Source organism: Phyllostomus hastatus, unplaced genomic scaffold, assembly GCF_019186645.2.
Source record: "Phyllostomus hastatus isolate PE091 unplaced genomic scaffold, TTU_PhHast_1.1 phas_scaffold_11, whole genome shotgun sequence".
In the NCBI taxonomy this organism is placed as follows: domain Eukaryota; kingdom Metazoa; phylum Chordata; class Mammalia; order Chiroptera; family Phyllostomidae; genus Phyllostomus; species Phyllostomus hastatus.
In genome coordinates, this window is record NW_025334005.1 from 3,677,898 (window position 1) to 3,688,265 (window position 10,368).

The 10,368-nt window shown below is 45.3% G+C and overlaps 2 non-coding genes across 2 annotated transcripts; one reads left to right on the plus strand and one right to left on the minus strand.

Annotated features, from left to right (window-relative positions):
- Window positions 1–1,177: 1,177 nt before the first annotated feature.
- LOC123829638 lies at window positions 1,178–1,283 on the plus strand. The gene has a single exon (XR_006787641.1). It is a non-coding gene; the product is annotated as a U6 spliceosomal RNA (small nuclear RNA).
- Window positions 1,284–9,383: 8,100 nt separating this feature from the next.
- LOC123829634 lies at window positions 9,384–9,507 on the minus strand. The gene has a single exon (XR_006787637.1). It is a non-coding gene; the product is annotated as a small nucleolar RNA SNORA11 (small nucleolar RNA).
- Window positions 9,508–10,368: the final 861 nt, after the last annotated feature.

Here is a 10,368-nt window from a genome sequence, read left to right on the forward strand (position 1 = left end):
GGGTGGGCCAGGTCCCCAGACAGGTTGCATGCAAGGGGCAGTCAGTTGATTCTCTCACTTCTCTTGCACATCGATGTTTCTCTTTCTCCCCCTTCCCCTGTCTCTAAAAATAAATAAAATCTATATAAAGAACTTACACGATTCCACGCTAAGAAGACAAGCAATCCAATTTAAAAATGGGCAAAGGACTTGAACAGACACTTCTCCAAGGAGGACATACAGAGGATCCAGAGACACAGGAAAAGATGCTCAGCATCACGAGCCATCAGAGAGATGCAAATTAAAACCACAATGAGATACCACTTCACACCAGTCAGAATGGCCATCATAAACAAAGCAACAAACAACAAGTGTTGGAGAGGTTGTGGAGAAAAGGGATCCCTAGTGCACTGTTGGTGGGACTGTAGACTGGTACAACCACTATGGAAAGCAGTATGGAGCTTCCTCAGAAAACTAAAAATGGGTCTGCCTTTTGACCCTGCGATTCCTCTGCTGGGACTCTATCCTAAGAACACTAAAACACCAATACAAAAGAACCCTTGCACCCCGATGTTCATAGCAGCACAATTTACAATAGCTAGGTGCTGGAAGCAACCTAGGTGCCCATCAGTAAATGAATGGATCAAAAAACTATGGTACATTTACACAATGGAATTCTATGCAGCAGAAAGAAAGAAGGAGCTCCTACCCTTTGCAACAGCTTGGATGGAGCTGGAAAGCATTATGCTAAGCGAAACAAGCCAGGCAGCGACAGACAAATACCACATGATATCACCTTTAACAGGAACCTAAACAAAACAAAGAAAAAGCAAAATATAGTCAAAGACACAGAAATAGAGAACAGGCTGACTGACTAGAGGGGAGAGGGGAGGGAATTTCAGGGGAAAAGAGGAAGGGTTTACAGGAACAAGTATAAAGGACACATGGACAAAAACTGGAGGGGCTAGAAATGGGAGGGAGGTGAGGAGGGCTGGGGGGGTGGGCTGGGGTGGGAGTAAAAGACAGAAAACTGTACTTGAACAACAATTTTAAATAAATAAATAAAGTTATTACCATGAAGGAAAAAATACAATTAAAAATTAAAATAAATAAAATCTTTCCTAAAAACCTGTATTGCATAGACATGGAGACCCCTGGAGGAGCTGGCTAGCTTGGGCTTTGTGGAAGCCTTGCCGCTGTGCTCGATTGGGCAGCACACAGACTGAAATGAGAACGATGCAGAGAAGAATCTCATGGCCCCGCGCAAGGAAGTCACGCAAATTCGTGAGGCAGTCCATTTTTTTTTTTACCAACATCACCCAAATAAACGGGAATTAAAAAAAGCACAACCAAAACAACAGAAAAATCCTGCCGCTGCCGACAGCAGAAGTGGGCTCGGTCACGTGTCCAACTAGCTCGACGTGGGGCTGGCACCGCGAAGTAGGTTTTGTGGTCTCATCTGCATTTTGAGACGGGAAGCTGAAGCTCAAGAACCCAGCCTCCTGACGTTTGAATGAAGATGAAGGGGATGTGGGCTATCCCAGGTGGGTGGTGGGCCCAGGGCCAGGTGTGCTCTGGACCCAGATGCAGACAGACCCCTTCCCGTGATCCAGCTGCTCTTCCCTGGTGGGCCATCAGCACCCACGGCTGCTTTGCTCTGGTCTCAGGCTTCAGCCCTGGTGGCCAATATGGATTTTCACTCCGAGGGGCCGCCCCCGCTCTCTGTGTCTCTCAGTGTTCCTCAGTCTCTCTCAGTCTCTGGGTCTCTCAGTCTCTTGATCTCTCTGGGTATCTCTGAACTCCCAGTCTCTCTGAGGGTCTGGATATCTTTAGGTCTCTTGGTCTCTCTGTGTCTCAGAGACTCTTGGTGTCTCTGGGTCTCTCAGTATCTCTGGGCCTCTCTATGTTACTCAGTGTCCATGGGGGTCTCTCTGGATCTCTCTCAGGCTCTGGGTCCCTATAAGCATCTCTGAATCTCTTGCTCACTCTGGGTCTCTGGATCTCTTGGTCTCTCAGTCTTTCTGGTCTAGGTCTTTCCTTTCCTAGGGTCTCGTGTCTCTAGGCTCTTTGGGTTTCATGGTCTCCCTCTGGCCACCTTCCACACCCCATGAGGCCAGCGAGGCCTTCCCTGACCACCTGGCCTCCATGAGGACACTCTTTTGTATGTGTGTGTGTGTTCCTCATACATTTGTTGTTGGCCTTCTCCAGAAAGGAAGCGGTGACTCTAGCAACCTCCAGAGCTAGTCCCACAAATGTATTAAAGAGGCTATAATCGGCCCCAGCCACTGTGGCTTGTTTGGGCCTCATCCAGCAAACCAAAATGTCACCAGTTCAGTTCCCAGCTGGGCACATGCAAGGATTGCAGGTTCGGTCCCCCGTTGGGGCACATACGGAAGGCAGCAATTGATGTTTCTCTCTCGTATCGATGTTTCCCTCTATTTCTCCGTCGTTCCCCTCTCTCTTAAAAAAGAAATAATAATAATAATAAAGAGGCCATAACTGAATCAGCTCACGTGTTCCTCACAGCTACATGGGGTGTTATTAATAGCCTCATTTTACAAATGAAACCAACAGCAACTCAAGCACAGACTTGGGTTACTGCTGAGAGGTAAAGTAACTCACTGCCAGCCACACCGCTAGTGCGTGGAGAGCCACGTCTCAGCCTGGCTGCCTGGCGCAGGCCCCGGGTTGAAGCATTAGCCAGGGACCTATGTTTCTGGACTGCACCTGACCCAGAGAAGGTGCTTGGTAAAACTGTGAATGAACTCCCAGACCAGCTGTGTTCTCCACCTCTCTCCTTCCCCCTACTATAGGAAACCGATCAGTGTGGCAGTGGCAAATGCAGCCCAGCACTGATCTGGAAAACCGATCAATGCGAGCCAGCACACAGGAGGCAGGCGTGCAGACCGGCTTTCCCGTGGGGAACCAGGCCTGCATTGTACTGAGGCTGCCGTGAGACCCGCTTTTGCTGAAACCCCCTCACCCCAAGCTAAGACTGCAGCTGTTTCACGGGTATCTCTGAAGCAGCTCCCTAAACTCTGTGCTAAGACGTCCCAAGGACGAAATGTAACCAAATCAATTATTTTTATTGTTCCATTGCATTTGCAACTTTTTCTCCTTTTGTTATCTGTAAGAAGTAATCACTTAACTAAACCTAGAAATAACGAGAACCTTCTTTGATGTAATGTGACTGGAAAGCAATAAAAGCCTGTCCAGGCAAGGGTCCAGGCACTCTCCTCTTGAGAGAGTGGCCTAGGCACTCAGAGGTGCTCTCCCCTTGAGAGAGTGGCCACGCCGTCCCTTTCCCTCCACAGGACTCGGCAGTCTGTGTGAATCTGTGTACCGCACCCACCACACACGGACTGCAGAGGGCTGGAGTCTGCGTCACCCCACCATGCATAAGGCTAGAGGTCAGTGAGGGGGCACAGCAAAGCCTGCCTTAACCCTGGGTGGGCTTCAGGCCCATGACTGGCAGTGTCTTTTATAAACTTTTTATTTTGGAAGAATTTAGACATGTACTGTTACTAAAAAAGTATGAAAACTTTTGTGTCCCCTTCCCCCAGCTTCCCCCAAAGCTGACATCTTGCATAGCTACAATGCAGTTAGAACCAGGAAGCTCACGCTGGCACAACGTAGGACTACAGATCTTATTCAGATTTCACTAGCACTCACTTAAAATTTCTGGTGCCTAGTTCTATCAGTTTTATCCCAAGGGCAAACTGGTGCAGGACCATCTCAGTCAGGATTAGAACCCTCACGTCATTCCTCTTCCCGGATGTTTTCCCTTTAAGAGTCACACCCTGCTCCTCGCCCCTGCCCCTGGCTACCATTGGTCTCTTCTCTATCCCTGTAATCCTGTCATGTTAAGAATATTATATAAATGGCAGTGGATTGAGCTCAGGTTGTGAAACAAAGGGTCAACAATTTGATTCCCAGTCAGGGCACATGCTTGGGTTGAGGGCCAGGTCCCCAGCTGGGGACACAAGAGAGGCAACCACACATTGATGTTTCTCTCCCTCTCTTTCTCCTTCCCTTCCCCTCTCTATAAAAATAAACAAATAAAATCTTAAAAAAAAAGATATTATATAAATGGGATCATACAGTATGTGATCTTTAGAGACCCTTGTGACTAAATTGGACCCACGTGAATAATCTAGAATACTCTCCTCCATGTCAATTTCTTTTTTTAAATGTATTTTATTTATTTTTAGAGAAAGAAGAAGGGAGGGAGAAGGAGAGGGAGAGAAACATCCATGTGTGAGACATTGATAGGTTGCCTCTTGCAAGCCTGCAACTAGGGACCTGGCCCACAACCCAGGCATGTGCCCTGACTGGGAATCGAACCAGCGGCCTATTGGTTTGCAGGCTGGCACTCAAGTCACTGAGCCACACCAGCCAGGGCCATCTTGATTTCCTTATCTGCAAACCCCCTTTTGCCATGTGAGATAATCTGTTCACAGGCTCCAGTAATTCGGATGTGGACATATTTGGGAGGTCATTATTCTGCCTACCACATTTATCACTGCATAATTTATGCTGAGCTAACTATTTATGAAATGATATATTAGCACTGGATGCCATTTATAAAAAATAAACATAAAACACAAGGATATAAACAATCTGCGGGTATAAGGATAGAAAAACATCAGGCAAATGCTAAAAGAAAGTTGGGGTAGTGATATTATCATCAGAAAAATATTAATTTTAGGTTAAACACATGACAAGGAAAGAATGTGCTAACAAAGTAATTTAAAAAATATACAGCAGCACTGGAGGGGTGTTTCAGTTGGTTGGAGCTTCATCTTGTTCACCAAAAACTTTGTAGTTTCTACCCCCAGTCAGGGCACATAACTGGGTTACAGGTTTGATCCAGGGTTGGGGCGCATACAGGAGGCAACCGGTTCTTGTTTCTCTCTCTCTCTCCCTTCCCCTCTCTCTAGAATTAACAACAAAAACATCTGATAAAAATATACAGCAGTTTTGCCCTGACCTGTGTGGCTCAGTGTGTTGGGTGTCATCCCGCAAATCAAAAGGTCGCCAGTTCGACTCCCAGTCAGGGCACATGCCTAGGTTGTGGGTTTGGTCCCCACTTGGGGCACATACAAGAGGCAATTTTCAATGTTTCTCTCTCACATCGATGTTTCTCTCCCTCTCTTCCTCCCTCCGTTTCCCTCTCTTCAAAAACAAATAAATAAATAATCTTTTAAAAATACACCTAATAAAAGTAGAAGGAATCAAGTAATACAGAGCAGAAATTAATAAAATAGAAAATATAATGGAAAATGAAAAAAGTATCATTTGATTCTTTGAGGACACCAATAAATATGACAAACCTGGCAACAAGAATTCAGAATAATTTTTTAAAGAAGGCAAAAATTAACAACAGGAATGCAGAAGACGATAAAACTATACCTGGTAGACAATAAAAGTATGAAGATTCAGAATAATTTTTTAAAGAAGGCAAAAATTAACAACAGGAATGCAGAAGAAGATAAAACTATACCTGGTAGACAATGAAAGTATGAAGATGTTATGAACAACCTTATGCCAACTTTACACATAAAATATGTATTAATTTTATATAGTTATATTTAAATGTGTATGAAAATAGACAAGTCCCTATAGAGAAATAAAACTCAGCAAAATTAAAACAAGCAGAAATAGAAATCCTAGTTAGTCCTAGAGCAGTAAACAAATGGAATCAGTACACGAAAACTTATCACAAAGAAAACTCTAGGCCTCTAGTCTCCGCCAGTAAGATCACCCAAACACTCAGAGAACAAACAGTGCACTCTGTACAAGTCCTTCCAACTCCTTTCCACACGCCATCCAGGCGGCGTGCGTGACACCACCAGCTAATAAGGACGTCGTGGGACACAAACACTGCAGGCTCCTTAACACAGACGTAAATATCCCAAGCAAATTATCAGTAAACTGAACTGAATCTAGTAGTGTATAAAATAAATAACACGCTGTGCCCACGTTGGATTTATTCTAAAAGTGCAAGGGTAGGAGATGAGAAATTTTATTCGTGCAATTTACTCTGTTAACAGATTAGAGAAGAAAAACGGCAGTGTCTCCATGAATCCAGAAGGTACGTGGCCAGGCCAGTGGCACAGGCCCCAGGGGCTCGTCACAGCAGGAGGGGCACGTGTGTGCGTAACAGCCAGTGGCAGGGCAGAATGTCTGAGCAAGGTTTTTCCTCCCCTGTTCTCCCCTGCCCTGCCCTCCCCTCCCTCCTCCTCCTTTCCCTTCTGTTTCCTTTCCTTTTCTTTTCGTTCTTGTTGAGCCAGCTGTTGAGATGGGATCTAGATGTTGGCAGCTTTCTCTGGAGTGCAGTCAGTTTTGCATGGAAAAAGCAAATCTTTTCAATTCTTAACTGGAACATTTTTACAAGCATATATATATATATATACACACACACACTTATAAATATATATGCCTATAAATATATATATTTTATCCTCACCCAGGGACTTTTTTCATTGCCTTTAGAGAGAGAAGAAGGCAAAGAGAGAGAAACATCTGTGAGAGAGAAAAACTGATCAGTTTCCTGTCCGTAGGCGCCTGGACCAGGAATCCAACTCGCAACCTGGGCGCGTGCCATGGCCGGTAATGGAGCCCACGACCTTTCCGTCTGTGGGATGACTGCTCCCGGCCCTACTGAGCCATGCTGGCTAGGGCTCTAAGCATATGTATAATAAAATAACCATTGGAGTTTTTGAGAAAAATAAAAATAATGAGTTTAAAAATATAAAATTGGGGATGTGTTATCTTGGGGTGGGAGACAGAGATGCGATGGGCGGAGGAAATCGGGAAACAGCAATGTTGCTAATGTTCTGGTGCTCAAATTGGGGCGTTCTTGCATTAGTCACTCCATTGTTTATGTATATTTGACACCAATTATTGCGTATATATCACATATTTGATAATTTTAAAAAGCAAACTCCACACATTGCCTCCGAACCTGCTCTCTGGGATTCTCTATCTCAGAGAAAAACGTCACCTTCCTCGCAGGAGCCTGGGCCCACTTGGCTTCTCCCGTTCCCTCTGCCCCACGCTTAGTCAGATGCTGCACTCGGCCCTGCACACCTGCGCCACCTCTGTCCGTCCGGCCTGCGCAGCCCGGAGCAGGCCCTCTGTACCCCTCCCTGAGCGGCTGCATCGGCTTCCAGACCAGCTCAGCGGGCACGCCGCGCCCTCCCTCGGTCCCCCACTCCACTGCGCCCAGGGATAACATTTCCCGGTGGAGAGATGTTCAGCCACCTCCTGCTTAACCGGGGCCGTATCTTTCCACTGACCCTAGAGTAAACCCCTAAGTCATTAAGAGGCTGTTTACATGGCGCGTTGAACTGGCCCCGCCTACCTCTTCTGAATTCCTTTTCTGCCCTTCTCAGCCTCACTCCCGAAGCACCAGTAATTCTGGGATTCTCTTTGTTTCCTAAAATATGCCCAGTCAGGTCAGAGGGTCTTCCCCCTGACTGAGCTTTTCACCCACTCTACCCTCTACTCATCTTATAGTTTCATTTAAAACATCACTTCCTTACCTGACTGGTGTGGCTCAGTGGATCAAGCACAGGCCTGTGAACCAAAGGGTCACCAGCCCCATTCCCAGTCAGAGCACATGCCTGGGTTGTGGGCCAGATCCCCAGTGGGGGGTGCACAAGAGGCAACCACACATCGATGTTTCTCTTCCTCTCTTTCTCCCTCCCTTCCCTTTAAAAATATTTTAAATAAATAAATAAATGAATAAATAAAGAAATAAAATGTCACTTCCTGACCTTGCTGGTGTAGCTCAGTGAACTGAGCATAGCTAAGAACCAAAGGGTCGCTGGTTCGATTCCCAGTCAGGGCACATGCTTAGCTTGCAGCCAGGTCTCCAGTAGGATGCACAAGAGGCAACCACACATTGTTCCTCCTTCCCTTCCCCCCTCTCTAAAGATGAATAAATAAAATCTTAAAAAAAATAAAATGTCACTTCCTCATCCATTTCTTTATTTTTATTATTCATTACCAGGCGTAGCCTTTGAAAACCTCCTTCTTGTATGATCTGCCTCTCTTTCTGTATCCCCTGACTTCCAGCCTAATACAGCTCTCCCAGGAAGTCCCGGGAGACGGCAGAGCCGCAGGAAGAGCCACAAGATAGGAGGAGCCTGGGTTCTCCAATAACCAGGTGGGAACCTGCCCTCCAGTTGCTCCTCTCTCAGAGATACATTGGCTATCTGCTACTGTGGAAAAAATATCCCCAAACTCTGTGGTTTTAAATAAAAAAATTATGAGTAGCAAACTTCCTTATCTTCTATGTGTATGAATTAAATTTTGGCTCAGGTGGGTAACTGTTTGTGACCTTTATCTATACAGTCTTCTAAACCCACTTACATTTCATCTTTAGGAAAAATATTTCCTGGGAATGCTTATTCTGTTTTAATATCTACTTAAATGTTTTAAATTATTTTGGTAAGACTTTTAACATATGATAATCAGGTAGTAAGGTATTTTGAAATATAGTTTGTCAGTTATTCTCCAATAAAGCTGGAATGAAAAAAAAAATAAATATACTAGACCTGGCCCATGTGGCTCAGTAGACTGAGTTCCAGCCTGTGAACTAACGGGTGGCCAGTTCGATTCCCAGTCAGGGCGCACGCCTGGGTTGCGGGCTCTGTGCTCTAACCCCGTCCTGGAGCTTGCTGAAAGCAGAAGGTGACTGATGGATGTTTCTGCCTCACATCAATGCGTCTCTCCCTCCCTTTCTCCCTCCTTTCCCTGCTCTCTAAAATAAAATAAAAACAAAAACATAATGCATTTTTAAAAAGAGTTCCTTATATACTACAGATACAAGTCCCTTATCAAACATACGATTCGCAAATATTTCCTCCCATTCTGTGGGTTGTCCGTTCACTTTCTGGTTGGTGTCCTTGGAAGCACACCATAGGGAAGTTTCGAAGATGCCCAATTTATCCGGTTTCTCTTCTGTCGCTGTGCCTTTGGTGCCATACGCATGAAACCATTATCTAACCCAAGGTGGTAAAGATTTAAACTTTGGGCTTCTTCCAGACTTTTATAACTTCAGGTCTTACTACATTCAGGCCACTGATCCACTGGGAGCTAACTGTTGGGTGTGGTGTAAGGCAGAGGCCACTGCTCCATTTGTTGGCAGGACTATGGTCTCCTGTCTCCTCCGCCGCTTTGTCTCGGCACCCCTGTTGCTAATCAGCTGCCTATAAATGTGTGCGCTAATGAGGGGTGACCCAAAAACCCCCAGAATTTATTTATAAAAAACTGTGTATTTATTCTTACATGTTTAAACTTCAGTCATCTTCAAAGTACTCTGCATTTGATGCAATACACCTATCGAGATGTTTTTTCCACTACTCAAAACAGTTGTGTTTTTTTATTTTTTTTACACATGTAGGGTGTCTGCTCACAGGAAGGGCACGAGTTCTGTGCCCCTCCACACAGTGCCCCCAGGCTCCTGTTGGGTGTGTTGTACACTGAACAGCCATTCCTTCAGGCTCCCTGCTCTGTCCGAACAGTTTTTTAACGTGTCAATGTTTATGCTTTTTAGTGTTTCTGCTATTTTTTGTGTCACCTCTTCCGCATGGGCAAAACATTTCCTTTTGAGGACTTTTTTCATCCCAGGAAACAACAATAAACAAAGTCGCTCAGGGCAAGATTGGGTGAATGGGGTAGAGGGGGTACAGGGATAATGCCATTTTTGGTCAAAAACTGTTAAAGACTCAGTGCGGTGTGGGCAGGTGTGCTCATAAATCACCCATTATGAAATGGGCAAATGCGCTCAAAGAGTCTTGAAAAAAATTCACTGAAGCAGAACGCAGCTTCTCACAACTCCAGCTAGTACATTGCTACAAATGGGTTCCTAGGACACTCACCTAGAGGTAGAAGCCTGTCCTACAAGGGTCCCGCCTGCCAGAAGATAATTCCAATTTGTTTGGAGTCCCACTTCATATTTCTGGACTCAGTTCCACTCATTGATTTATTTGTTTATCTTGATTAGTATGGCTTTGTAGTACTTTTTTTAAAAATAAAGATTTTATTTACTTAGTTTCAGAGAGAGGGGGAGAAGCATCAGTGTGAGAAACGTCGATTGGCTGCCTCTGGTCCACACCCCACCTGGGGGCGGAAGCCACAACCCAGGCCTGTGCCCGGACCTGGAATCCAAGTGACCACCGTCTGGTTTGTGGACTGACGCCCAGCCAACTGAGCCACACCAGTCAGGGCTGTAGTAAGTTTTAAAACCAGAAAGTATGAGTGCTCCAACTTTATTCTTTTCAAAGCTGTTTCCTCTAGTCTGGATCTCATGCATTTAACATGGATTTTCTTCTTTTTACTTTTTTCAAGCACGGAGTCCTCCATGCATTTACACGTCAC